This window comes from Mustela nivalis (genome assembly GCF_964662115.1).
Source record: "Mustela nivalis genome assembly, chromosome: 11".
In the NCBI taxonomy this organism is placed as follows: domain Eukaryota; kingdom Metazoa; phylum Chordata; class Mammalia; order Carnivora; family Mustelidae; genus Mustela; species Mustela nivalis.
Window position 1 is genome coordinate 62,508,080 of NC_139030.1, and position 27,322 is coordinate 62,535,401.

The 27,322-nt window shown below is 35.5% G+C and overlaps 1 protein-coding gene across 3 annotated transcripts in view; it reads right to left on the reverse strand.

The window, feature by feature from the left end:
* KCNJ3 (potassium inwardly rectifying channel subfamily J member 3) overlaps positions 1-27,322 on the reverse strand; it is a 151,323-nt gene that overhangs the window by 56,722 nt on the left and 67,279 nt on the right. The window lies entirely within an intron of this gene.

Genomic DNA, 27,322 nt, shown 5'->3' on the forward strand with positions numbered 1-27,322 from the left:
GAACATTGAAAGAAAAATACTGAATAAGAACAAAAGTTTCTCAAGCGAAATCAGTTCTCTGAAAGGAAATAAAAACATCAAAGAGAAATGACAACAAAATATATGTTATTTCCTCTCTGACAAAAGCAACACGCTCTGAACAAAAGCTTCCTACTAATAAAAGCAACAGAAATGCTTACTCGATGGCCCAGGATATAAAATTACAGAATATATTTGTCCAAGTCTTCTAGTTCGATTTGAAATGTCAGCTTTTAATTCAGTAAAACCAAGCTTTCCTCATGGATTGGCTCTGAGGAGTTTCTAGACACCTCCACCTTACACTGCTGAAAGGGAACGCATTAAGCCCGGACTATAGGAAGGCACTGGCTTGGGGGTGGAGAGGGGGAGGAATTACCATAATGTTTGGGCTCAGAATCAGCAAGATGAGTGTCTAGAGGCATTCAATCCAAGCATCTATGTTCAATCCATAGCCATTTTTCTTGTGGCACTTTTCACTTATTTACTCGTTCAACCAACAAGGATTTGTGTAGTGCCAGGCCCCCTGGGCCAGTTGCTGCCTTTAAAGACATATGGACTGTAGGTTGGTCAGCACTGCCCGAAAACCTCAATCCCAGCCCTGTGTGTGTGTGTCTGTGGGGCGGGGGTGGGGGTTGGGATTGTCCACCCAGTAACTAATACAAGACAAACATAAAATTTGAGAAGCTTAAGACATTCAATATATTATGTAATGCTCTCATTCAGAACATGTCTGTTCATAGTTTTTAACCCACAGATACTGTTTTATGAAATCACTTTAGAAAAAATTCTTATGTGTAAGGAATATAAAAGGATTAAGGACTATAGAGTCACGGTAAAGTGATTCAATCACATCTTTCTGAAATTCTGTGGTACAGTAGAGTTCCGGAAATCATATTTTCAAAGAGGACATTAAAAAGCAGGACACTGCAACACGGCCGTGTGCCTCATTTCCACCTGGTCAGATACACACCTGCGGTTTCCCGAGTTCACCTGACAAGTTCACCTGACCTTGTCAACTGACAAGCAGGTGCCTATGAGGCACAATCCTAACAGAGTTTATGCAGTTACCCTGATTACTCAAAACAGTTCAGTGTATCGGTGGGTATTTTCTAGTGAGCCAAATGTAGATCAAAGGTATTGGACTTCCTCAAAGAGAAAGAAAATACAGTGCCAACTCACCAATATAAAGCTTATGACGCTAACTTGAAGTTTTCATTAACTCACTGAGGCTCCCAAGAACATGAAGCGTTTTCCATTCAAGTGCCATAATATAAACCATTAGAAGCTACACTAGATTCTGAGGGAAAAAATACCTTGAATCAGTGTGGTGCCTAAATCTATTCTGTTTCCTTAAAACTGACCATTTTAAGAAGCACTTCCCAACGCTCTATTTAGTACAACTCCAGGTTCTCATTTCAAATAAAACTGTTTTATTTTTAATTCCCTTCTGAGGATGTATGGAAGGGGTTTATGGTAAGATTTCCTTTCTCTCCTTTCTACTTCTGTGATGTTCATTTATAATCATAAAAGATTACCTTGTTCGGGAGACAGTTTTCCATTTGAATGGGTTGAAGTGTGTTTGAAAGCATGATGAACTAAGTTAATATTTTTAGGTAGGATAGTCCTGTCTCTAAAAGACACACGAACACCTAAAAGGAACGTAAATAAACAAGGACAAGCATTCTGTGAGGCCACAGACCTCTGCCTTTCGCCTTGGCTGGGATCAAAATAGAGCATGTATCTCCAGGCTGACACGATCCCTTATGACCGATTCTAGGATTTAGACGAAGTCTGCATTGCTCCTTAGAGAATTCTGTTGGAATTTTACACTACTTATATAAGTGTGATTATGGGGAAGAGCGCTATAAGCAGGAAAATCCGAACTGAAATATAAATATGAACTAATAAGTTAGCTTGTCACGGCTCTATGGATTCTTGCTGAAAACAGAGAAGACTCCTCCATCAGGGACATTGAAACTTACTACTCGTGGCAAGGGCAGAAACATGTTGTCACCATGGTGGTGCTGGTTCCCTGAGCCCCCAGTGCCACAGGGTAACCCAGAGTTCTATGTGGAGCCTCGGAGTGCAGTGGGGTTGTGCTACAGAGAAGAACCCTGAGCTCAGGAAATCTGCTACTTTTACAGCAAGCGTAAGCAAGCCTCTGTTCTGTTCAGAGGGAGATCAACAATACAGGACCCATTCTTAAGAAGCATTTCCTCATCCTTTGGAGTCCCCTGTTGTACAAACAATCCTGAAAGGGTCATAGGTAAAGGAATGATTTGGCATTTTCTGCAAGACCCATAAAAACACAAGGGGACAACAGTGGACTGTCTCACAAAATATCTGAAAAAATTTTCACATGTACCCAAAGTTGGGAAGTCCTGTGCTCCTAACTAGAAACATAAAACAGTTAAAAACAAACCGTCCACTTCTACTTCCTTCTGCTTTGCCCTCCGAAGAAGCTGTATCTGCTTTTCATACCAAGGTAAGCTCAGGACCTAATACAGATCTTGGCCCATAATAAGGGTTTAACATGTGTTTCTTGAATGAATAAATGAATTCTGCTTGCCAGTGTACTTGTCCCATTCTATTAAACACCCTGCGGGTTGACGACTTGGATCTGATCTATTTGCTGCTTAGACTGCTATCCTTTGCTGTATATTAAAAAAAAAAAAAAAAAAAAAAAAAGTCTTGTTCCTGTAAACTAACACTAAAATGCTTTCTAGTCTCTGCTCCCAGACCCTTGCTCTAGCTCTCCTGCCCTTTATCTACCCTGGAGCTTTTATATCACTAGCCTGGTTTTGTTATCCACATTTGTGCATTCTTACCTCCTACTCTCCTGGTTCTAACATTCATCCATACTGCTGAAAAGGGCAAATTGCCCGGTCAAAATCGAGTTTCAAAACCTGGCTTAGCCATCCGCTAGCTGCAGGAGCTCTGTCATGCTCTGCAATCTCTCTCGGAATCCCATCCTTTAAAATGGTAACAATAATAGAATCTATTTCATGAGAATCAAATGAGGGAGAGCATGTGTAACCAGTGCAGGGTAGGCTGGTCTCGGAAGGATTCAACACAGAATAAAAACATTTATTCATTTATTTATTTATTTTGACATTATAGGCTTCTAAAATTCACTCTGGAGCACCATTTCTTCTCTTCTCCAGACAAAGTTTGGGGCATACTCTTGTGATTTTTCCCCACTTTCAGAAATCAGTTAACAAACAGATCTCGATACTATGTATTTTAAGCTACTAAAACTTTTATCTTAACCAGTTAAAACTGACCCACTACCCTAGCTCAGGCACAACCTACACATTCCAAAGGCCAACAGAGAGGGCAAAGACTTAAGGGTTGCTTTTTTCATTTGTTGGTTTGTTTGTTTAACAGCACGCTTCTCCTTTAAGTCCCAGTTCCATATCTGAGCCTCTACCTCTATACATCTTCTAGCTCTCCAGATTGTTGGAGAACAGGAGAAATGTGAAGATAAAATCAAAGTCGATTTGCTAAGGCTGTTGAAATCCAAGTACTAGTAACCTCTACCGGAATATGTTTCTGAGTTATTCAAAGACCTCCCTCTCATCTCACTGAGCTCTCCCACTATCCGCTCCACAGCAGAAGGGGCAAAACCTCTTTGGTTGGGCCCTCAGGCTTCTCACTCAACCTTGGCTACATATTCCATTCAGCTTCTTTCAGCTGGAATCACCTCAGCCATTGGAGTTCCATGGATTTGAAAATATATGCCTTCCCCTTGAGAACTCATCCAACCCCCACCCTCCGCCAAGATCTTAATCATCAACAACAAGGAAACACTCCCACATCTTACAATAATCTTTATAAACCTGTTTGATTTCTTTGAGGGGAGGAGCAACTTTCTTCAAAGCACTTCAACCTCACAACAAAACTGCGGTGAGAGATGAAAGACAAGCAAAATAGTTAAACATTAATGTAGCTATCATCACACTCACGAGTCATTCATTTGGGAAGCCTCAGAGTAATTTGAGAACGCCAGATTCAGGACAAGTATGTAAGAGGAGTAATGAAAGCAAGTGGAGGAGATAATTGAAGTTCATGCAACAATATAATTAGGGAATCATTAAAAGTGTCAGAAGAGAGTTCAAGTTTTGTTTGGCATCTGCTGCTCTGTTTCCCTAGCAATTCGGTTGTCAGAGTAAGACTTACTAAAGTTAAGGTTTGTTCTACACATGACTGTCTTACCTGTAATGGCAAAACACATACTGTAGGGTATCTTTTTAGTTCTCTGAATTACTTGGAACAATTTGTTCAACTTGTCTTAAAAGTTGTGCTAATTTTGGACTACTTTTGAGACAGTATCTCCTATCTACCTGTCATGAAAGGGAGGAAAGGTCACGGCCCCCAAATGAGAGTCGTATTTATGATACATATCAGATCAGTTGCCTTCCCCTTTTCCTACATATAATAAAACAGCTGCTCGTTATCTATCAGACTTGATGGAACCTGATTTCTATGAATTCTCCAACTTCACAAAGTATGAGAGAACCCTGATCACATTAATGTTCATTTTATATTCTTTTATTTTGCTCCAAATGCTCTCTGTTGCAAATCTCTATTCTCTGCCTCACAGCTTTTTTAAACTTTCTTCTTCTATCTACCTATTTATCTTCTAATACCCAAAGCCCTTCTTATTTGGGCACTTAAGAATCAATGTCCATCTCACAGAATGTCAGCAAAGGTTTTAGATTCTATATGATAATCTAAAATACCTGGGTTAAAATACACATCTATAGAGTTGAGGACAGAGGATAAAGGAAATTAATTTCTCTATATATCTCTTGTGGATATCTTTATCTTGCCAGGAAGATTTTATGCTCAAATAAACTAATAATATCTAACATTTGGATGGTGCTTTATCTATTCTAAGGTACTTTGACTCTATTATCTTAGTAATCAATGTGGATGTCAACACCATCCTGTGAAGTATATTAAAAGCATAATGTGTAGAATCAGTATTTCCCAAAAAAAATAACCCTGGTTTCTGAGCTCCCTTGGCCCTGCTAGTTCCTGATAAAGTCTCCCCTAAAGCAAACTCACACAATTCAGATTCCTTGGTGTTCTCTTCACGTAAAAGTCACATGACATTCCAAAACAAACAAACAAACAAACAAACAAAAAAAAAACACCACAAAGTAAATTCAAAGAGGTTAGTGGATTTAATTTCCCCTGAGGGCACAGTCTTTGTTTTAAGCCTAGCCTGATTACCATGAGGCCCTACTTATCTAACTTCTGGGTTTGTTGGGTAGTAGGAAATCTAATATTCAAAGATTCTTGTACATTTTCTTATTGCAATATTATACAGCTCAGAAAAATATCAGATATTTGAAAAATATCAAATCTGAGTCCTCAGCAAATTAAGGATTATGGAATTAATATAACACAGGATAACTAATAATAGCAGAAGTTAACATTCATAACAAAAAGTTACTGACCACCTGGCAAATGTTTCTCAAAACCTAAAACTGAACTTCAGAGTTAAAAATCACAAATAAGTCTGAATCAAGAGCAGATTACATAGGTTGGTTCAGAATTCTCATATCCACAACCAAGAAATATCTAGGGTAACTATTTTTTTTCTCCAGTACATCCTTATTTTTCAAGCAACATGTTACCTCATTTCTTGAAAATCAGTTGTCAAATATGTTTGACTAGCAGTTCTCATACTTGAGTTGAAAAACATTTCAAACTCAAACAGTGACATTTCTTCATTCATCTTAAAAACTACAGCAATATTAATTACAGGAAACATAAATATATTTGAAATCAAGATTTTAAAAATAGGAAGAATGGATGACTACGCAAGCCACATGCCTACAATAAATATTACTAGCTATTTTAAATTTTTCCATCAACATTTATTTAAAAGACTAGTTTTGCTAGCAGACAAGCAGCTGTGGGTATCAAAGGAAAACAGAAAATGACAAAATATCCACTTAGATTCAAGAAAACTCTATCCAGTAAATTTGCTTCTTTTGCAAATTGTGAAAAGACTGTCATATTTCTCAGTTGTAGCAGGACAGCACCTGAACTCAAATCTGAGAATACCAGCAACCTATGGTATGCACCAGGACCACGTGCTCAGTTCCTAAGCTTCCATTTAAGCCACCCCTTACTATCAAAAAACAATGCTATAGAATTATTTGAAGTAACTTTTACTATTTGCTTTATTACATCTCAATATTTCTACTTTGCCCGGTGTACATTTAGAATGTACTATACTTATGTAGATGACATTTACCTTATAACACGGTAGAGACTACAGATACATGATACGTGTGTGTTTCTTCTTACTGTCTCTGGCCCCCTTTCTGTATCTTAAATATTGGTCACCTTCAAGGCTTTGACCAAGCACCTCTCATCTAACTTTTCACGCATTTTGTAGCAATATCAGCCACTCTATTTCTTAAATTTCCAAACTGTAGAAATGGGTGTGGATGAATGTCTAGGTATCTTCCTGAACACCCTTCCCTCCGCTCAAGGAGTTTTTGGCCAGTTAACATAAATGTATGTTGGATTATATTACAAAGAAGGGTAAGATTATTATTAAAAAGTATTGAATCTCATTTTGTTGGAAAGCACCAGAGAATGATAGTTAGAATACTTGAAATGACTAGCAAAGGATGGACAACTTTTCAAAAGGCAAAGATGAAAGATGTTGTGTCCCACTTAGAGGGAAAATCACGGGGCGGGGCCGGGGGGGGGGCGGGTCATGAATGCGGAAGCACACAGAGTAAGTTTAAGGAACCTGAGAAGCACAGGCTGAATAGTGGGTATGGTACCCTATACTATCTACATTTAAATCCACCCAGATACGGCTTCTCCATTTATTTACTACTGCTTGTTATAAGAACTGGATTAAGGAAGTTTGAGAAAACAGGAAGAATAGCAGGGATTAAAAAAACAATTCTGTAATGCTTGAAGCAGTCAATTCCTATGTGGCTCCTGATTCCCTTTCCAAAAGGCCCCCAGGGCTTGCTCTGGTGGGAGGGAGACAGAAAATGAGGAAAGAGTCCACAGGGTTTACTCAATCATTGGGGCACAGCAGCTCCATAAGGATATGTTGAAATTCTAGTGAAGTTCTTATTCAAAAAGAGGGTGAAAGGGCAAAAAAGAAAAAAATATATACTTAAAAATCAATTTCTTAGAAAGAATACTAAGAGAGCCACTGACACATGAAGGAATGAAAGATCAATGAGAGAAAGACAAGGTCATGTCAGTAATACCTAATGTTATAGAAACACAAGGAAAGTGAACTGGAACCTTAATTCCAAAACAGAATAAAAAATATTGTTTTCCTTCATTTTCCCATTATAAAAAAAATTTTTTAAAAGATTTTACATATTTATTTATTTGACAGAGAGAGACAGAGAGTACAAGCCAGGGGAACAGCAGAAGGAGAGGGAGAAGCAGGCTTTCCGCTGATCAAGGAGCCTGATGTGGGGCTGGATCTCAGGACCCTGGGATCGTGACCTGAGCCAAAGGCAGATACTTAAGAGACTGAGCCATCCAGGCACCCCTAAAAGGAAATCTTCCTCATCTCAATTTGCTTTTTTTTTTTTTTAGCTTTTTTTCACCTGGCACACATTCTTTCTAGTGGCAAAAACAAAACAAGACAAAACAAAACAAAAAACACTTATTAGAAGATTCCGATTAAAAAGGCCAACCAGTATCATTCATAAACAGCAGGTCCCCACCTGATAACTCAAGGTTCCTCTAAATTGTATAGTAAATTACATTTGAAAACCACACAATATCGGTTGTGTATTTGCAAGCGTAATTGTCACATCTTCTGCTTCCCCTCTAACATGGACATTATCCACTAAAATAGTCTGGCTACTTCATTCTGGTTTTGCCCTTCAATTAAAAACAATAAAATTCATAATTCAGCTTTTGGCAAATACTGTATTAAACAAAGGAGTATACACACTGTCTTCTTTTTTTTTTTTCAGTTGACTAAAATGAAGTTATTTTTATGATGATACCATTAGTACAGCAATCCTGATATTATCTGAAAACACTTTGATTTGCTTTGTTTTGGCCAGAGTAAAGTAATAAATAATAACAAGGTCCTGTGCATGTATGTGTAGAATATTTATTTCTCTGTATTTATTATTTATACAAGATTCCTCTCTCTCTTTCTCCATATATATGTATATATGTATAGATATATGCATCTCAATGGTACAAATTACAGTAGCATCAAGTACAAAGAAACAATTTGACGGCAAGTAACCTGGGGATGACATTTCATTCCTTATGCAAACTGTGTCCGATAACCAATTATTAATTCTATAACTTTGGCCGATAACACTATTAATCTCGAAAAACATTTCTATGGTCCAATTTCTAATGCCCAGAAATTACTAAAATATTTATAAATTTGAGTAATTCTTTTTCAGGAAATGCTTGGTCTTCAATGTTCACTATGTCCCCAGGGGTCTATGGAGGAAAATATTTATACACTTCTTCCTTCAGTTCTCAAAGTGACAGTATAAAATTTTCATCAGAAATTAATTGAACACTGAAGGGACCGCTGAATTTTCTAACTGGTGTTTATTTCAGTTGTAAATATACGTAGTCAAAAGTCCATTTCAAAAGTTACTATCAGATTTGGAATTCTTTAAAACAGCTTTAGTCTGATTATAGTATTAATAATCCATTTCCTTAGGAAATAACCTTTGTATCACAACAGGCAATCCTAAAAGACATATACCTTCCAATTTCAAGACTGAAGCATTAAAAGGAGATGATGACTTTTCACAGTTGGTCTGGACATTTAGTCTCTGCTCTTTAATTCTTTTGCCCTAAATATAATGGTTATGGGCTAAATTGTGTTCTCCCATAACTGTTATGTTGAAGCCCTACGCCCCACTACCTCAGGATGTAACTGTATATGGATATAGGGACTCTAAATAAGTGAATTAAAATGAGGCTACTAGGGTGCGTTCTAAACCAATCTGACTGATGTTTTTATATGAAGAGGGAATCTGAAACACAGAGACACTAGGGATGAGACCAGACCAAGGAAATCCTTTCTGAGGACACAATGAGAAAGCAGCAGCTATCTACAAGCCAATGAGAAAGACCTCAGAATAAATTAAACATGCCAACACCTTGATCTTGGAGTTCTAGTCTCCAGAACTGCTGGAAAATTAAAAAAAAAAAAAAGTTCCTGTTGCTAAAGGTATGCAGTCTGTGATATTTTGTTATGAGAGCCCTAGCAAACTAATAAATGATTTTACCACACTTTGTCATCATTCACATGAAAGAAAATTGCACATTTTCTTTAGTCACCGTAAGTTCTCTATGAGAAAAACGTTGGTAGCTGCACTGTTTGGAGTAATGTTTCACTTATATAATGTTGCCCTCTCATGCCTGCTGTTCTGTATATTTAGAACACAGTCCTGTAAAGCTCCCCTCCTCTGTCTTCCTCCTTCTCCTCATTATCACCACCCAATCACCCCCAAAACACCAATATTTAACTAGAATGTGGTAGGCACTATTATAAATGCTTTATATAGGAAACCATTTAATTCTCATGATTCTACAATTACTGTAATCACTTTATCAACTGGGAAACAGACCCAGAGAGGTAGGTAAGTTGGTAAGTAAGTTGGCCAAAGACACAGAGCTAGGATACAAATCCAAGCAAACCAATCATTCCTTAACCACAACTTCGTAGGGTTTAAAAAAACCTCTCTGTCATTTAGAAAGTGAACCTGCCTTCCGTTTTGGCTCTTTTACTCTCCTTGGATAATCTGAATCTTTATTTTGAACGTCTTATCTACTTTCTACCCATAGGTTTTATATAATGCCAATAGATTTTTGTCTGAGATAGATAAATAAGCTAAAGGTAAATTTTGTTCAATTTAGAAATAGTCATAAATAATATTTCTATGATACAAGATAACTTTTAAGTATTTTAACTATTTTAACTTTTAACTATTCAAACATTATTTGAAATCCTTGGTAAATCTACCATTTGGAAAACCAAATTTACCTTCGCCACAATTATTGATATATTATTAAAGCACTACTTTGAAATATAAATCAGATACATTGTAAACCTCAAATTTTATCTCCCAACAGGAAAAAAAAATTTAAATTAGATTTTTTTTCTTTAAAGCTTATTAAACGAAAAGAGTAGCAAACTCTTCCATCATTCGCTTATAAATCAATGTTAAATTTCATTATGATATGTGTTTGAGAAATTGTTTTCTACTATCTAATCCAATCAAAAAGCCATAAACCAAACACATTCTAAGGTTGTAGCACATCACAGAATTTAAAGTAAGCATTTTTAAAAAGGTAGGGTAACGGGAATACTTATCACTGAGTTTCTTACATGGAAAAGAAACTTGTAGTTCAGAAATGTTGAGGAAAGGTTACCTGAGCTGAAATCTGACTCTATCACTTTGCAGCTGTGAGATCTTGGGCAAGATCTTTAGCCTCTTGTTACCTCAGTCTTCCCTTCTGTGTGTATAATTGCAATGTGTACATTGGAGTTTTTATGAGGATTTAAACAGTTAATATTTATAAGTCACTTAAAACTATAACTTGGCCACAGTATATCCTACATATGATTTTTAAAGACAAGGAAATATTATAATTTTATAGTTAACCCAAGATGTTAGTGTGGCAGAAAAATATGTAGTAAGGAACAGTTTCCTTACTATTTCATGAGAAACCATAACCCCTATGTTTCCTCATCTCTGTATCATTCCAAGTGAAAGAAAGAATCCAACAAACAAGGACTAGATCTGTGAATGTTACCAAAACTCATATGAAAAAAATCTGAATCCTGAAAAATTCACCAGGGGATGCAAATAGAAAACTTTAAACATCCTTGACCATTCTAACACTAAAAATCCAAGCTACTTTTTGTTGCTCCAATGTCACCTTTAGAAGTTTCTTCACCAAAAATATACTGAAAGTACTCTTTCATTATTTAAATGTAGAGCTCTTCATTCAAAGAAAGTATGAAATTTTGTCTTTAGGTAATGTGATTTTAACCCTTATTTTCCTTCTGTATCTTTACACACCCTGATCGATGGAGAAAGTAAACAAAATAAGGATGAGTTCTCTGTGCTTTGATCTGAGTGAAACACTACAAAGAAGTTGTCTCTCTCATCCAGATCTTTTCACTGATGCAGACCCCCAAGGAAATGTGCTTTATTAGTTCCCATGCATGGCACTATAGGGGCAGCTCAGGACATACCTTTACCAGTAGATATTTTATCATGTCAGTCATGATAAGTAGTCATTTTCTAATCTATAAATCGTAAGCTGGAGGTAAAAGTGTGTATGCATGTGTGTGTGTGAGTATGTATGTAGGATGTATGTATGTTTTTTAACAGTTCAAATTGTATGTTTCACTCATTTTTAATCACATGTGAAATGCCTAGCATTTATTTAGCACCTACTATGAGCCAGTCACAATTCTGAATACCTTCATTATATTAACTTATTTAATCCTTTCAGTGTGGGAATGAGATAAGCAATACTGTTATCCTCATTCTACACATAAGGAAGGATAAGGAACTTGCCCAGAATCCCAGGGTGGGCAGGCAGGAGAACCACAATTGTAACCATACACTGATTCTGCCCTTCTTCTCAAGCACTACCAGTGCTTCTCACAGCACTGGATACGCATAAGCAAAATGAAGCTCTTAAACAACCACTAATAAAACAATGTTTCAATTTCACTGACAGGCCAAATAATTACAACAACAGCTGAAAATGCACCAAGAATTATGTACCCACTTCAGAACATTTCTCAGCACTTGATGCCACTGAACATTCTGTCCAGTAGGACAGACCGGTTCGCTATTCACCAGTTCGCCTGACCCAATTCAACACTGAACCACAGCAAATGAACTCATTAAGGGCTTACTGAGCTCCTGCTAAGTAGAAGGTGGGCATAGTGGGAGAAATAAGAAGTCACAGATGTACCCAACATTTATGTCGTTAATCTCTGTATGAATTAGGTATAGCAGTAGTATAAATTATCACACAGTTCAGGCAAGTAAGAATTAACCAAATATTGATTCTTTTTCTCTTTAAGATCTATTTTAATCTTACTATATCACCAGAGCCAAGAAGCAAGCCAATTAGAAGCCCACATCTTGCATGCTATTGAATTCTACTACCATTTCAGTGATTAAAATGCATATTACTTAAGTACAAATTTTTAAACAGACTCACATGGCTAATTTTTGCATCTGTACATTTGTTTCACTGGGTGCTGCTTCTTTATTCCTTTTTATACTTTTTTTTTCCCCTACTAGCAAAAGACTAAAATTCACAGCTAAAATATCTTTGGAAAGGTTGTATATGGTGTTTTAGTACTAATGTATTACTTATACCCTTAATGTAAATAATTGAGCATGGGATGATAGAAAAAAGTTAGCCTTAAAGCGCATTTGTGTTCCACGGATGAGCTAATTTTTTAGGGCTACTTTAACAAATTATCACAAATGTAGTGTTTCAAACAAATTTATTATCTCAAAGTTCTGTAAATCAGAAATCTGAAATGGGTCTCTCTGAGCTAAAATCAGTATGTTGGCTGGGCTGCCGTCCCTACTGGAGCCTCTGGGGCAGGCTCCATGTCCTTGCTTTTTCTTCTTCTAATGACTACCTTAATTATTTGGCTCATGGCCCAATTCCATCTTCAAAGCCAGCAATGGCTGGCTGAGTCTTTCTCACATGTCATCACTCTGACACTGACTCTTCTGCTTTTTTTTTTCCCTTCCACATATAAGAACCTCTGTGTTCACACTGGGTCCACTCAGATAACTCAGTATTCTCTCTGTAATTTAAAGTCAGCTCATTAACAACATTATCTTACCTATCACTTTAATTCCCCTTTGCCATGTGGTATTAACATAATCAGAGGTTCTGGGTGTCATATGTGAACATCTTTTGGGGGACCATTCTCTGACTACAGCAAGAGGCCATACTTTTTTTGATATTTAGACATCATTTCCATCAATCTTTCTTTTAAAACAAGAGGAAAAGACTGAGAGATAATTTCTAAATTGACATATACTTGTATGACATATGCATAGTATGTTATGTATGTATAAGACAAGGACATCATAACCACAAATTTCCTGAGAGAAGTTCCTCTTCATCATTTACCTCAAATACTTCTTCATAAGTAAATTCTTCCCTGGCCTTTCCAAAGTAGGATATTTATTCCTCTATAATCTCTTAAATAAAATGACACATTTACCATTCTACTAGTGAGTTTATCAGATTACTTTTGAATATTTATTCTCACATCTCTTTTTCTGTCTTTCTCACACACACACACACACGCATGCACGCACACATACCCTTCTCTCCTCTCCTCTCTGCTACTCACTCTTTTCTCTTGCTCTCTGCCTGGGATTTGATCCCTTTGAGAGCAAAGGCTACATAATTGCCAGTTCTAAACCTTTTCAACATGTAACAAGCTTATTGGTGGCACTGAAATATTTGTGAAACACAAGTTATTCTTTTATTATTATATCATATGGTATTATATAATGTCATATACGTATATTACACATAATTATTATCATATTTATATTATTAGTATTTATTTAGCCTAACATCAGAAAACTTAATTTTCCTTACAGGACAATAGTGCCGAGGCATATTTTGAAACCCATAAAAAATAAAATTCCAATACTTCATCATTATCCTAATTAGAAGAGCACACAAAGAGTCTGACTCTGGGAGCTAATTTGGGAGATTTCCTAACTAGTGCATTATTCAATCATCAGATTAAGAACTGGCCCGGTAAGTCACCAAGTATTTAAGCCTATTGTGTTGGTAGTGGGAACTCCTAGGTTAGAGAAGCAAGCATCTTCAACAACTTCAGTCTCCTAGGCATTACCTGGTATGCTCTCTTCTTACCAATTACTTTGCACAGGGTCCACAGACACTAATTCCATGATAGAGATAAATAACTTCAAGCTGGCATGCTTAAACTTCTCAAATCATTCTGCATTCAATCAATCTCCAAATTACACAATGTGATGATCAACAAACTTCAGTTTCCTCTGTACCATACATAAAAGTAGAATAAAACCCTAATAGATTAGTAATACGTTTTCTTTCATTTTTGAAGAATTGATGAAGTGTTTTGAAGTAATGCTGTGTTTTATTTGATGCCTAATATGTTCTTATGGAACTTACACACATTTAACCCTTATGGCAGTTTAATGAGAGGCGTACCAGTATCCCTACTTCCTAGGAAGAAACTAAAGTTTAGTGTTACGCCAGCCCCATGCTGCTAAGGTCACAAAGCTTTAGCCCTCTCCAATGACTAAGCACATACACTTAAACTGCAAGCTTTTCTACTTCCCATGACCCTGAACAAATTAAGGAATAAATCTCTCTGACATCAGAAAAGGAAGAGAAGGGAGAATTTACCCAATCTCAACTATATAGTCAGATTAGTTATTGTCCTCTGAAAAAGGCCTATGCATACATACTATAGTGATTAAGTAAATCAATAATATCAAATAAAATGATCTCAGTTCCTAGAGCTATTATATCATTTACATGTTTACATACTTAACTGTCTTAAAGGAAAAGTATCCGTGCCTAGCTCTATAATAAATCCCATTAAAGGCTAAAAGTTTGAAAGAAGGCTTACATTTTAAGTGGTAGAAAAACAACACTCCCTGAGTGATACTGCAGAAAACAATTCCTATTCTAGACATTTCAACCTACCAGATTAATAGAGTAATCTATATTACTATTCAGTATAGTAATCTTGGGAACAACATACTAAGCAGAAACTGATTAATCATTAACTCTGTTTTGATTTTTTTAAAGAGTTATTTCTTTATATTAATCTTTTGAAATTTACTTTTTTTTCAAAATACACATTCTCTCAATGAAGATACAGAATAAGACTTTCTTGTAAAAATGTTGAGGAAACCTATAGTGTTTAAACGTATTGTGTAAACATAAAGGTTCTTCAGTAAAGAATCAGAAGAAAACAAAACTTTACAGGTATCATGCCTTGTGTATTTCCTTTATGATTTCTGCTTTTTCCTCTAATTTGCAAAGAGTAAGGAAGAAAGAGTAAGTCAATGAACACACTAGGGAACATTCACCACATGGCATGCAGAATCTGTGAATGAAGTGGTTCATCGACTTCGTTTTTGGCTTTTTGCCATTAAAACTCCACCATCAGAGTTCCATACTCACGTTGATGTTTTATTTAATGGTACCATAAGCCAGTCACCTTTATCCCTTCAGTTTTCTTTTGTCAACTTAGTCTATAAATTAAATTCGTAGCTGAAGTTGTAAAATCAGCAGGTGTATCCAACAAATCTTTTTTAAGCCTTTGGAAAAAGCATCACTGAAGAATGCACTTCAAAAGAAAAATAAAATAAAAGTTAAAATACTCCCAAAAAGTCATGTATATTTTTAAGAGAATATGCAAAACTGTGGGGTTCAGAGGAAGGATGGTTGCTGATTCAACTAATAAAAATTATCAGTTTCTGATATCCTAAACTATGTAGAACTATGAAAAGTATCAGTTCACTGGCAGGAAATGAATGAGGGGAAAAATGTGAAATTAAAAAAGAATAGAATCTGATAGAAAAGAGGGAAGATAAGTTATGAATTCCATAGGATTGTTGATGCGTGTATAGTTTGCACCAGGTCAGAGAGCTAACCTGGCTAATCCAAAAAATACATGTGATGTTTAAAAACAATGAAAAAAAAAAAAAAAACAACAACACTTGCTTAAGTCTAACATACCCACATGTACATATACACCCACTATATACACATCCATATTAAAAAAAAAAACAAAACCCAGGAACATGCAGGAATATGATGTAGTCACAGGGAACTATCAAAGCCCATAACAATTCAATCCATTCATTCTCAATGCAAACTATTTCTAAAGACCATACTTGCACAAAACGTTTTTATTTATGTGAATTGTGTATGAATAGATTTCTGTGTGGGTTTACTATTTTGTTCTATCAGAAGAGTGCTTCATGCTTCAACTTCATGCTTCAACTGCATCTTTCCAATTTGATAACCTGTGTGTGTACAGGTGTGTGGCAGGGTGGCAATGGAGAAGGATAGGAGAAAATCAGGTGAGAGATTTCCTGAAGAGATTTTTCTTTAGAACAGTTAGAAAATGAGTGATTGACATGTGTAATGATGCCATTTAAAAAAAAAAATACTAAAATGTAATTCCACTGTTCTGGAATTCTTTTTTTTAATATAGAGGGCGTTTTTTTTTTTGTTTTTGTTTTTCTATTTATTGCAAAAGGATTGCTAATAAATGTAAAAATACAGGAAAGACAATAATAAAATATCAATAATCTTGTGGAACATTGCTAAATGTCTAGTACTGTCATCTTTTTCTTGCATTATCATCAATTAAATATAATAATTTTAAAAATTGATATTATAGATACATACCTTTCCTTTAGTGGAACTAAGATATGAATTCAATGTAATCAAGAAGCTTTTAAAAGTACTTATCTGTCCTTACTGAATCATATTGTACAAATATGACCATGCTATTAAAAGAATGTTTCCTGTATTAGTTATGTGACAATTTCAACAATGGAAAGGACCTTGTTTTACAAATATTGTGGTTTGAAAATTACCATGAAATGTCTGAAATCTTCAGCTTCAAATGCACTAATTGAATTAAATAGTTTATGAATTAATTCATTAATATGTATATCAATATATTATGTATACTGTAGGAGCCAAAGGATGCCACTTCCAAATATGCCATTTTGGCATACTTTATGCTGAGCTGAAAACATTCAAGGCCCAGAAGTCCTAGGAAGAAACCCTTGATACTGTCCCCCTTCCCCACAATAGCCCAAAAGAATTTAAATAGAGAATCTGCTTCAGGAAGAGAGCTATCAACACAGATAACTACATTATAATATTTATTATAATATGAACTAGGTCTGGTAGACAGGGAGGAACCTCCCAAGGCCTCTTTAATCAAAGTTCTCTTTGTGTTCCTTTGTTTCCATATGAACCAACAAACATTTGTTTACCAAACATTCACTCTTTTTCATCTTCCTGTGAATTGCAGTCATTCCCTTTGAAGTCCCAGACCATTACCCCACTGTTGTTTAATTTAGGATGACATATATACCTCATTTTGCTTGAATGTCTTTGGAATCTCATGTCTATGTGGATTTTCCATACCTAATGGAATGAAATTTGTTTTCTTCTATTAATCCCTTAATTAAGTTAGAAGAATCTTGAAGGGTAGAGAAAATATTTCCTCATCCACAGTACCTGTATGTCTTTATCATGATCAAGAGTGAACTTCTGCTTTTGTTAAGGTCCCTTCCCATTTATTCTCTAAACTTTCAAGCAGGTAGAGAGGGTGAGAAAGTGAACCATGAGAGTGAAAGAGCACAGCACCAAGTATCCCTTCTCCTGAATTCCTTCTTAAAATGTCCATGGTTTGAAAAATAAAGATGCTATTATGAACACAAGATAAAATTAAAGAAAAGCAAGCTCAGTATTTTAGAAGGAATTTTTGTTTGCCTCATAGACAAACTGGTTTATCCGAACTCTGGTTTCTCCCTCCTTCCTGGTACTTCTTTTATCTCCAAGGCTGCCCTAGCCTAGGTCTTGCTTTTTCAATGTTCACTGAAATTACTTATGCCCAAATCATTTAGCTGATTTGTTCTATAAAATTCCAAAGGGACAAGTAGGTGTCCTTTGCTATCTGAAAGTAGACCATTTTTATGAAATCTTTCATATGCCAAAATGGTATAAAGCAAAGAAGAAATTATCATTAATTTATATTTATATTAATTTATATTTATATTAATTTATATTTATATTAATTTATATTGAAAACTTTTGAGCATTGAAAAATTTTGAGCATTCTCAGACCCAAAAAATAAACTAAACTCTCTTGGGATTTCCTTTTACCTGAGGACACATCTTGCTAATGATGCACAAAATAAATTAAGATTAAAAAAAAAAAAACTACAATAGATGGCCACAGATACACTTCAAAACTGTGGTGGCTTGATGCTCAAATGCTGAATGTAGTTCCTGTGGAAAGAGCTGTGTGGTGCTATTCTTCCTGCTTCAGGTGAGGGCTGCCTCCCTAAAGCTTGTTGCAAACCATGCTTAGCATTTTGGTTTTTGTTGTTTTTGCTTTTTGCCTTTTTTAGTAAAAGAGAAAATTCTCTTTGGATTTCAGTTAGTGAAAACAGGTGCTAATGTAGGTTTTCCATACAAGTGAAGTGGTATAAAGTGAACTTTTGAAAAGCAAACTTTTGAAAAGCAGTATAGTGCATACTGCATTCCTTTGATTCTAAAATAAATGTTGTTACATAATGACATTTGTAAAAATGTGTTCTGAATTCAATAATGTATCCAGTTAAGTAGTATTATTTGATAGTTTCTGATGTTGACTTACTTCATAAAATGTGCTGTGAACTCAATTTTTTATATTTTAGCAGTCTATGATATTTAGAAAAGGGGAAAACAAAACAGATTATATATTAGGGAAATACTCAACATAGAATAAGACAAATCCCCAAATTCTGTGAAGCAAACAGCACTGTATTACAGAAATAGAATACAAAAAACAGAGATGAGTGGTCTAGCAAAAACTGTTTGGCAAAATGCTGTTTTCTGAATAGCAAAAATAAATTGGTCAAGTTGTTTCATAATTTTAAAAAATCTTATCCAACCAGAAAGATACACAATATTCTGTGATATTCCATGAATATTATAAAGAAGTCCATTCTTTTATCCTCAAAAAAAAATTTAAGTTAGCAAAAATAAAATTCAATGAAGTTAAAAAAAGGAATTAATGCACGCAGTTGTTTATATAAATTTAATAAATAAAAAATATCCAAATACTATATTGTTATTAAGAAAGCTAAAATAAGTGACATCGAAAAAGGCTAATCATGGTTTTTAAAAAAAAACTATCTTTTCCCTTTTTCTAACAAGTTCGTGATTCTAAGTTGTTTCCAGGTCTTACAGAATTGCTTCCAAACATTACTTATAAAACTGGTCATTTTAAGTGGTATTTGACTTCCATCAACGCTCATTATAGTTTTAACCATTTTAGGAAAACACTTGCCCTTTTATTATTATAGTTAATCTCTGAACAAATGAAAACAAATCATTGCCCTAAAAAAGTAAGTATTTTCACTATAATGATGAATTTATTTATTTTAATTTATTTATATGTCAGAGAGAGAGAGTACAACTAGGCAGAGCAGCAGGCAGAGGGATAGGGAGAAGCAACCTCCCGGCAGAGCAGAGAGTCCAATGTGGCGGTTTGATCCTTGTACCCGGGATCATGACCTGAACTGAAGGTGGATGCTTACCCAACTAAGTCCTCTAGGTGCTCCTATAATGATGATTTAAATAATTATATCCTAAAGTATGTTAAAGATATTGCAAGAAATTTGTAACATTAGTCAGTTCTGAATATAAAACACTAAACCAATCAACTATCTTACTTTAGATACTTGTATTAGTGGGGTAGGATAAATATTGTTATTTGTAAAAATATCTGATGTAAAATATTACATTGACTCAACTGACCACAAATCACTACATTAAACTGAAACACTGAACTAATACAAACAACCAAGAGGTAGTACAGGAATGCAGCCTTCTTTTATCTGAGTGTTGTTAAACCATTCTAGGAGATGAAATGAAGCAGAGTTTACAGGCATGGAAATTAGTTTCTATTTGAGGGAAGTAGTTCTACTTTTCTTTACAGCATTTGTCCAGGACCAGCGAGTATTTTTGCATTGCAAAGATATGTGTCATTTTAAACCTTATTTGCTGGGAGCAAATTATGGTTGGCAAATGAAAGTTGGTCTGCTCAGAGGCAATTAAAATCTTAAAGCATTACTGAATAATTTTTTTAATTTAATAAAAATAGGAGAGCAACATTCATCCTTGGTCAACTTAATTTGTCAAAACTATATCTGATGACCTTTTCTGCAACTCAATGGGATGCCATAAATAGAACTAAGCACTCATAAGAAAGAAAAGAATTGAAGAAAAAGATTCTAGCGATCACATATTGGTGGTATTAATAGTTGCATAGTAAGCTTAAAAATAGCTGAAGACAAATGAGTTTGTATCTAAAAACTCATTCTCTGATGAAGTATTATGAAATAGTGCAATAAGACAATTATTATATGATCTCTCTGATATGAAGAATTTGAGAGGTAGGGTGGGGGGCCATGAGAAACAGGGAGAACACAAGTGAAGCAAGATGGGACCAGGGAGGGAGACAAACCTTAAGAGACTCTTAATCTCAGGAACCAACCTATGGTTGCTGGGTGGGGTGGGGGGGTGGGTAGGGATAGGATGGCTGGGTTATGGACATTAGGAAGAGTATGTGCCATGGTGAGTTCTGTGAAATGTGTAAGCCTGATGATTCACAGACCTGTACCCCTGGGGCAAATAATACATTATATGTTAATTAAAAAAAAAAAGAAATAATGTAATATCACAATGATTATACAAATGTTTTTAGCAGGTGTAATTTACATATTAAGACATGTTTTCAAGTATGAATATGAGATATTCAATCACTTTAATGACTCTTTAAAACTTGTAAAAGTGCATAAAGGAAAAAATGTACAACCAAAAAAGGGATAGTTCTGAATTATTAAAATAACATTAAAATACAGAATACTAGTGCTAGCCAAGTCAGAATAAAAGGCATTAATTGAAATACAACTTCACATGACTCTAGCTCAATGGTTCTTGACATGTGGAAGAAAAAAATCAATTTGGCAGCCCCATAGATCTGCTCAAAATTGAAAAATATTGCCAAGGTAAAAATCATCTCAAGATCATAAAATCTGTCCCCAAATTCTAGGTACCTCATATCCTAAGGCTGTCCTCAAACTACCCTCAAATTCCTATTTTCAGAATCACGCTTAAGCCAACCACTTAGTAAAACAGCCATGGTCCAAAGATATCCCAGATTTAACACCACCCTTCATACACACAGTCTTAAAAATCATATTTTGGTGCTAATCTCAGCAGCTATGAAGAAGAAAGCAATCCCATGGTGTCATGCTTGGAGGAAATACAGTAAGTCATTCAAAGAGGTGTTTATAGATTAAAAACAAAAACTAAATGTATTAAAATAATTAAAACAATCAATGTAAATTAAAAGTTAATTTCAATAGTTAAAATATGCCAGCTCCCCCATATTAAATGTGGTAACTTTTAATCTGGGTCTCCACTTATGTCCCATGTTTAATGCATTTAACTGCCCTGTTCTAATCTGTTTGCTGGAATTTGTGACCCACTTCTTGACCAATGGATCCAATGGATTATATTTTACAAAGCATCAAAAACTCCGATGATGGGACACCGGGGTGGCTCATCATGTAAAGTGTCTGCCTTCAGCTCAGGTCATGATCTCAGGGTCCTGGAATAGAGTCCCACATTCCATGCTCCATGCCCAGCAGGGAGCCTGCTTCTCCCCCTGCCTACACTCCCCTGCTTGTGTGTGCTCTCTCTCTCTCACACTGACAAATAAATAAATAAAATCAGTATTTAAAAAAAAGACTTCAGTGATTTTTCATGGAATACTAAGAAGGTGAATTTAAATTTCCAACTATTATAGTGCAATAGTGGGTTAGTAAAAATACTTTTGTGAGTAAAATTCATCATACTTGGTTAACTGCACAGTTTGAATTATTAAAACTTTCTGAGCTTTTAATTTTTTAAATGTTTATATTAAATGTCAGTTATACAGTGTAACATTAGTTCCACATTTAGAATTTAATGACTCAACACTTCTACACATCGCCCAGTGCTCATCAGGACAAGTTCACTCTTTAATTCCAATCACCTAGTTAACCAACTCCCCTCTGTTAACCATAATTTTGTTCTCTATAGTTAAGAGTGTGTTTCTTAGTTTGCCTCTCTCTTTTTCTCTTTTTTCCCTCTTTGCTCATTTGTTTTCTTTCTAAAATTCCACATATGAGTGAAATCATATGGTATTTATCTTTCTCTGATTGACTTATTTTGCTTAACATAATACCTTCTAGCTCCATTCAAGTCACGCTGAGATTAGTAAAGGCAAGAAGGCTTGAAAAGTTTACCACTGCCATTTCTGATCCAGCTTATAAGAAATGGCCTCTAAAAGCAGAAGTTTAAGGATAATAATTAAGAATGAACATCATATTTCAAATAGCTCTGATCTTCTAAGCTAACGTTTAAATTCAATCAAATATTTTAGACTGAGGTTACCACACGGTATCATACTGTCGAAGATCACACTTTGAGAATAAAACCGACTGCTAACATAGATGTTGATATTATATTACTTGTGTTACAGCCATTCCAAATTCCATGATGCATTTTTAATACCCATGAATTGCACATTAGAATTTTCTTTATTCCAACAGCTGGTAACAAATTTAAAAAATGAACTGAGATAAGAAACTGTTACCCATAGTCATTCTCATCTTTTAAATTTTGCTCTCTCTCAGTCCCATTGAGAAAATAAATGTAAGGCAATGAAGATGGGAGGGTAAGACTGATCCCCTGAGTATATCATGTAAAATACAAACGTATCCTGCACCTCTGTAAACAATCGGAAAGACCTCTATCACAGTTTAGATTTCTCCCTAAATTCAAACTTTCATTACAGGTGATTGGTTGTCAGTATTGGCTTAAGGTTTCACTCAAAACCAGTCACCTTCCCCAGTACTAATTTGAGTATTTTTAGTGGCCTGACACCAGATCTTTCATTTACGTCTCTGCATCTGTTCCAGAACACTGCGGGCTAAACTTCCAAAGACCAAGTGGTTTCTCTGATTAATCCCAAGCATAAGCAAGAGGAATTCAAGCTACTAAATTATACAGGTACTTAGTAACAACTCACCCTTTGTGTGAAGCTACCACTAATACTGGACTCCAAATTCCTGATCTAGTAACATGCACAGCTCACTCCACTATTATCAATTCCTCCTCTAAAGATCTGGAGTTCAGCTCCTGATCTCAATCTAAGGCTATGACCCTGCCAGCTATTACAAACATTGTTTGGTACCTAGAATCTACTTCCCTCTTGACCAGTGTCCATTCTTTTTCCACTGGACTCGTAGAGCCTTCTAACCATGTGCAAAATAGTTGCTATCATCTGTCATGGAGCACAGTTTCTTGACAGCTGGCCCAAGGTGTATAATGGGTTTACCCTTTTAAAATACAGAATCTATCAACTGTGTGGTTAAGTTAGCCCGATTTTGCCCTTTCACCCTATCTTTTCCGCTATCCCCCAGCCCAGTAGTTCCAAACTTTCCTGTAGATTCCTTCTCACTACCATCAAATTAATGTTTCATAGTACCATTCCATATTAACAACAACAACAAAAAATCCCCTAATGTTTTTATTTAGTACTTTAATGTTTTCAGTGTTTATATTTGAATATTTGATATCTTTGCAATTTATGTCAAGTATATTAGGTACGGATTCAAATTTATTTTCCTTTCCACGTGACTGCTTACTTATCTCAACATCATTTATCAAAAAGTCTTGTTTTATTGTTGATATTGTTTTGTGGGGGACACATCACTAATGCTTTTATCCCTTTTTTTCATCTTCCAACAAATAACTATTAAAAATCATCCTGGGTGCCTGGGTGGCTCAGAGGGTTAAAGCCTCTGCCTTTGGCTCAGGTCATGATCTCAGGGTCCAGGGATCAAGCCCCACATCTGGCTCTCTGCTCAGCGGGGAGCCTGCTTCCACCCCCCCCACCCCCCCCCGCCGGCCTCTCTATCAACTTGTGATCTCTGTCTGTCAAATAAATAAATAAAATCTTTTAAAAAATCATCATTTTGAAATTTACTATTTATGAAAGGAAATTTAATGTTTTAACCATTATAAACATATAACAAAAATCAAATTCTGTTGGCACTTTTAAAATGATGGTTTCAGTATCTCTAAGAGAGCCCTCTAAGAGAGGACTAGAGTAAGGAATAACAAAACTGCTTCTGACAAACTAGCTAGTGATAATTATAGGATCTTTATTGAATCTTATGATTCCTAACTGACCTCCAAATTCACTACTTCCGCAGTACCCAGGGGAAAAAAAAAAAAAGACTTTAAAAATAATCAGCAATGGAATGACTGAAACAGGGGACAACTCCCTTACATCAGAAAATCATCTCATTAGCAATGGCATGAAATGATCAAGAACCTACACAATAATACACTTTCAAAACACTGCAGGCAAGAAAGAAAAAAAGAAAACTGAGGCAAAAAAAATCCTATTTCTCAGTTTCTTCAATCTGCCAGATATGCTGCATCCCGCTCCCAAGAGCTGTGTTGGAACAGAATTTAGGACTAGGACAGCTTCTGCCCACATGACTTGTATTCATCTTTCCAGGAAGTTTCAGTATACAGATTCCTAACTAGCTAGCTTGGTGCACAATATCTGGAATTTCAGAGAGAACGTTGAGGAGAGCAGTGCAATAGAAAGATATGAGAGGGCATGAGAGAAAGCAAAAGAAAGTTTGCTATTATACATATTTTTTGTAAATATGTTTAATACTGAGAATTGCAGATTGTTGGATTTTCTCTAACTGACACAGTTAAGGTGTGAAACTCATTCTACAATTTAATCTATCGTTGAAGTATTTTCCCAGAACTAGTAATAATACAAGTTTGAAGATATAATGATCTTACTAGACGTATTTTAAAACGCTTGAATTTATTACTGAAAATTTCTGCATTAAAATGATCAATGGAGAAATGATATCAATAAGCAAAGTTTATGAATAGTTTCAAGATTCATAAAGCTTCCTTTTCACCCATCTCTACAGTAATTCCTATCACCACAGAATATTGGGATTGGCCTACAGAATCCATTACAAATGTAAAGAATATCCTGGCATTCAATAAGAGTTAAGTTAATAAATTTGATTGAATTATAATGACATTTACTCCATCTATGGCACAATTTAGTGAAAGTTATTGAAAAAGCAAAAGCAAGAGATTTGGAGTTTAATGAAAAGTGATAGTTAAGGCCTATTCCAAATAAATTCTTCTGAGAGCCTTATCTAGTACAACCAAGTTATTAATAACTTCTGAGTACCTCAGGAGCCCTCTGGTAGATACAGTGCTAAGGTCTAACTGAAGACAATAGCTTAGTTTCAGTCTTAACAGAGAGACTCTGTGACAGTGAAAATATAAATAACAACACTTTTTTAACTAAAATTTCTTCTTGTTTTGAGTAACCCAAATATCCTCTAAAATCAACTTTATTTTCTTTGAGGATTGAGCTTCAACATAATGGCAGAAGAAAACCTGCAGCCCACATTCATTTTAAGTTTCTTATCATATTTTCTTTTCCAAATCATCGTGATGCATCACATCATAAATACATTACAGTCAGACCACTTAAAATATGTTACTGCTTATATAAGGAGCTGGAAACTAGTGTCTATAAAAAGAAAGCATTTCGAATGGAAATGGTTAAACTGGATAATGCTGAGATTTCCATTTCCAAACTGTCTCTTCATGTCACTCTCTGACTGCCTTACACATTTTCTTCTTTAGTCCTTTGTCCAAAAGAAATGTCTAATTGTCTATTCATTAAAGAGTTAGTTCAAACAATTTAAAATGTAGTCATTTTAAAAACTAGTAACAGAAATCAAAAGAGAAATGGTATTATATTCCATTTTCAAATAACCACAGTTACTTGTTAATGGCATGTGTGCACCTGTTTGTCACCAAACCATTTCTCAAATCCTTGATCAGTCTGAACATCATGACCTTCATAATCTGTTCCATATTGATTTTTCTTATGGTACTTGCTTTGTATCACAGCAACCCTCAAAAACCTTGCTTTGCAAAGATATGACATTGTCAATAGCAATGTAATATAGCCTGATGTTGAAACTGAACTAACTTGAGTTAGTAGTCTGCAAGGTACATTGCAAATGTTACTCTATTTTCCTTGGGGAAAAAATAAAATAAAATAAAATATTCCACAGCTCCTGTGAGTTCCCTGAGCCACCTTAGCACATGATCTGGGAACAACAGGGCTAAATATTATTACAATAACAAAACTCAGGGTTGAGACCCTAATGATTACAAAGAACAACTAATTTCAAGAAATGTTAATGTTATATAGTAAGGGGGCCTCTGGGTGGCTTAGTGGGTTAAAGCCTCTGCCTTCAGCTCAGGTCATAACCCTAGGGTGCTGGGATCGAGCCCCACATCAGGCTCTCTGTTCAGCAGGGAGCCTGCTTCCCTTCCTCTCCGTCAGCCTGTCTCTCTGCCTACTTGTGATCTCTATCTGTCAAATAAATAAATAAAGTATTTTTTAAAAAAGAGGTATATAGTAGGAAACAAAAAGAACCCAAATCAAAGTTCATTAAATTTACAGATGCATAATGAGTGCCAGATCTATGCAAGGTGATATGCTAGGCACTAGGAACATAGGGCAGAACCATCAGCAAAAGTCACTTCCTCTCTGGAACTTACATTATAGCTATTAAAACAATTAATGCAAGATATGAAAATAAGTATTCATTCCATAATTTTATTTGTCCTAAGTTTTACAAACAAAACCAATAGACAAATAGGATAGGCTGATTTTAGAATAATGGGTGAAAGGAACCAAGTTATTTTAGGATGTAAGTCTTCCCTCAATAAAGAAATAATATTTGCAATAAATTCTAAAGTAGTCATTCTCAGTCATTCTCAGTTGAGGGTAAATTTGGCCCCCATGGGATATCTGGCAGAGTTTGGAGCCATTTTCGTTGTCTTGAATGGGAGGTATGCTAGCATCACTCTAGTGGGTAGAGGCCAAGGATGCTGCAAACATCCTACAATGCATAGGACAGTCCCCATGCACTACCAACCCGAACAAAGAATTTCTGACCCGAAATATTAATAATACTGAGAAGAATTTAAATAGACAAAGGTATATATGTGGGTATACATTTGCAGGTAGAGGGTATCAAAAGGCATTCCAACAAAGAGAACCACACATGCAAAGACTCTTCAATGGTAAGAATCTAGTATATCTAACAAACCAATGGAAAGCTAGGGTAGATGGAGGCTAGTGTAGACAATTGCAATAATTTTGGTACTGCTTGCAGCCTAGACCTGTGCAGAACAACCTTAAGAGGACAAAATAAGAGGGCTACAAAGGAAAAATCTAATAGAGGAGACAAAGATTCCATTTATTTCTTCTCCACACTGCACTGGCTTCTAAAGCAGTAGTAGGTAACCACAAGCAAGGGACAAC